Here is a 3,613-nt window from a genome sequence, read left to right as displayed (position 1 = left end):
TCAGCTCTACCCTCCCAAAGCCAGACTACCCTCATTCCCATAGTAGCCTCCTCACTGATGTGCCAATTTATGCCCTTATTATTCCTGTGGATTGTACTCCACATGCCAGGTTGACACCATTAAACGTTAAGTCAGGCCCCATCACTGTCCGCCTAACCCCAATCATGACCCTCCCACTGCACGCATCATATGCATCTTATTCATAGTGAATGAAGACCCTACAGAGTACTCTGGCCATTTCCCCCACCTTTCGCTCCCCTTTTTCTCCAGCTCTCTAATCTCCAGCCTCAAAGGCTTCCTTGCTGCCTAGAATAGGACAACCTCATTTTCCCTCAGGACTTCTGCAATTGTTCCACTAGGATCACTCTGCAGCCCCTACTTTAGGGGACTCAACTGAGTTCAGCATTTAGGGCTCAGCCTAGACATGACCATTGGCTTTCAAGCAGCCCCTATCTGGCGCCCATTAAAATGCAGTCACTGGAAGAGCAAGCCCCTTACCTGTCCCCTTACTGCTGCCTCCTGGCACAGTCCCTGGCACATGGCAGGTGCTTAACATATGTTGAGTGAATGAGTGATACACTCCCTTTTCTACCTTCTTTCTACCTTTCTACCTGATAGGGTCCTGGCGTTTGTCAGACCTGGAGGCAATAAGGGACTGAGAGGTTCACAGGGCTAGATATGAGTTCTGGAAAAGACTGGGAAAGAGGAAGAGTGTTCTTGTGGAGGGGAACATTCTGGGCAGAGGCAGGATATAGGAATAAATCCAGAGACTGAGGAGCTAGGCCTGTTGTGGTATCTTCCTCAGGTAAAAATCCAGCCAACAGCTTTTACTCCTCCTGTGTTACTGGGCCCTTTGCATTCCCTTTCCCTCTGCAAGTTTCCCTAACTGGACCAGGTGGGGGGCTGAGCTTGGAGCAACCCAACCAAGACCAGGGTTTCTGGGCTGGTTTGGTAGCCAGAGCTGAGCCTATTTGGAAACTGATCCTCCTAAAGGTCATGGCTCAACAGACTCCTATTCCTCTGCTGCCAGAGCCTCCCTGGCATCATGAGAAGCCAAACACTGACCCAATCATGACAGGACCCTGGGGGAAAGCAGCCCAGAACGGGACATCTAATTTGGCCTAAGCATCAAGGAAGGCTGCCTGGAGGAAGAATTAGAGATGGGTTTTGAAGGAAAGTAAAGGGATGAATAGGTAGGTGAGTGCTCCAGACAGGGAGCTTAGCATATACAATAGACTCCAGACCTAAACAATCACAGCAGTGTACCTGGAGCACATGGTGGGTGAGAGTGGAACAGAGAGGTTGAGGGCACTGAAAACCAAGCTTTAAAAAGTGGCCTATGTCCAGGGAGCCTGGAACCGCGAAGATTCTCAAGCCTGAGGGAGGTGGCCAGAAGGGTAGTGTCAAGGGCCTTCCCATTTCACCTCAGGTAGAAAACCCTCCAGTGTATGCCTCTCTTCCCTGATCTCAACACCTGGATCAAGCAACGGCGTCAGTGCATCCTCTGGTGGGTACTCAAAGGCGCAGAGATGGGAACCCGGCCCACCGGTTACACCGGAAGCGGGAGTGATAAGGAAGGATGGCAGCAGGCTCAGCAGATGAGCCGCTGAGAGTGGGGATGGGCCTGGGCCGGCGAGTGCGGACCGCCGTGGGGGACCCCAGCAAGTACCAAGCGTCGAATCCTCAACCACAGAGGAATATTCTGTAGCCTGGGAGGGAGGGAGACAGGGGCTTTTACACCACTCTTAGATTCCCGGGAGGTCCAAAAGAATGAACGGCCACACTTCGCGCCCCATGCGAGGATCCCGGCACTGTATCCGCCCGGACCGTCATGCACTGGTAGATGGAGCGCCCTCTGCCTTCGTGGCAGGACTCAAAGGGCGAGTCCTGCCACGAAGAAGCGAGGTGAAGAGGTGAGGATGAAATTCCGCGAGTGTGCGATCTGGCCGGCGGGCCCAAGTTCTTTTCTCCCAAACACCTGGAGTTTGGTTTGGGAAAGTCATTTGGCAGGGCCTTGGAGTCTCGCTCACCCCTCTCATGCACCTTATCTCTGATTCACTCATTCATGACTCGTGAATCCCAGTGGGGGTGGGGTGGAGGGCATTTATCAGTGACATACAGGAGAGGTCACCTCGAAACATTAGGGAGGAACCGGCGTCGAAACCCGCGCGAAAGGAATATGGAAAGGCCTAGTGAAATACAGATATTTCAAACTACAGTTACTACAGACCGCTGTTACTGAGGGAAGTGCCTTGAGAGGGGAAAATCTGGGGGAAGAGCAGGGGTTAACTAGAGCAAAGGTCGAATCCCCCCCTAGGAGGGAAGAGAAGAAAGCAGACTAGTGCAAAGGACCTGTCGCCCAGGGAAGGTTACTATCTTGGGAATGCCCAGAGGCAAACAAAGCAAGTCAACCGTTCATTCATTAAGTCTTGAGCAACTATAGTGCTCTCTAAATTTCTTGTAGGGATTGGTTCCAGGACCCCATTCCCTACAGCCCACCATACCAAAATTCTCCGGATTCTCAGGTCCCTTATATAAAATGGCGTAGTATTTGCTAATAACCTAGACACTTCCTGCTCTATGCTTTAAATCACCTCTAGATTACTTATAATACCTAAAAGAATGTAATGCTACATAAATAGTTGCTATACTATATTGTTGAGGGATAAACTTTGTGGAATTTTTCAATTAAATATTGATTCTAGGTTGTTTGAATTTACTGATGCGGAACTCCGATTTGAGAGGGCCAACGGTATTACGTACCAGGTGCTGGAAATGAGTCTGTCCTTGAGGATCTGCGGGGCGAGGGGGAGGCGGGGACAGGGAGACACGAAATGATTTAATTGTATTAGAAGGTGGTTTAGTACTTGGGGAAAGGTTGGGGGACAGGAGTGCGGGTTATATTAATGGAGTGATTTGGAAGGAGTCATCTGAAGATGTGTAAGAGAGCTCAACAAAGCAGGACCCTGGGTTATTTTAACAAATTTAGTTTTTCAAGGAGAGTCCAAGCCACAGGGATTGTCATGCAGGTGGGGGCAGAAGGACGGGAGCACAGGGGTTTGGGGAGCAGTCCTACGCTGCCAGGCCTTTGCCTCAGGTTCTCTACATCAAGGACCTGGGCACGCAAGAAGTCGTCTCCAATGACAATACGCTCAGGACGGCCACAGGTACCACACTGGAGAGGTCACCTCGAAACATTAGGGAGGAACCGGCGTCGAAATCCGCGCGAAAGGAATATGGAAAGGCTTAGAGAGAAAGTTGAACGCATGGGGGCGCTAGGATGTGTGAGACAGAGACCAGAAGCGTCCTGAGGGCCCGCAGGGGATGCCAGGACTCTATCCTATAGGAGCAGCCCAGACAAAAGACCGACAAGGAGCGATGCACGCCTGAGGAGTTTTAGGAGAGGCCGGTGGGCCAGGGTGCTGCTGGGGCGAAAAGTGGCATTAAAAGCTTTGCCTGGAGAAAGGCCTTATTGCGCCTGGCGCACGCTCCGTGGTAGGTAAGGGAGGGGCCTTACCTCGCTGTTGCGCCCCGCCCCACGAACAAATATTTGACATTCCAGCCTTATCCCGAGGGGGCGGGGTCCAAACTGCGAAGTTTCCTCCTCCCTCGG

The sequence above is a fragment of the Pteropus vampyrus genome, unplaced genomic scaffold, assembly GCF_000151845.1.
Source record: "Pteropus vampyrus isolate Shadow unplaced genomic scaffold, Pvam_2.0 Scaffold394, whole genome shotgun sequence".
NCBI lineage: Eukaryota > Metazoa > Chordata > Mammalia > Chiroptera > Pteropodidae > Pteropus > Pteropus vampyrus.
Note: the sequence above shows the minus strand (reverse complement) of the source record.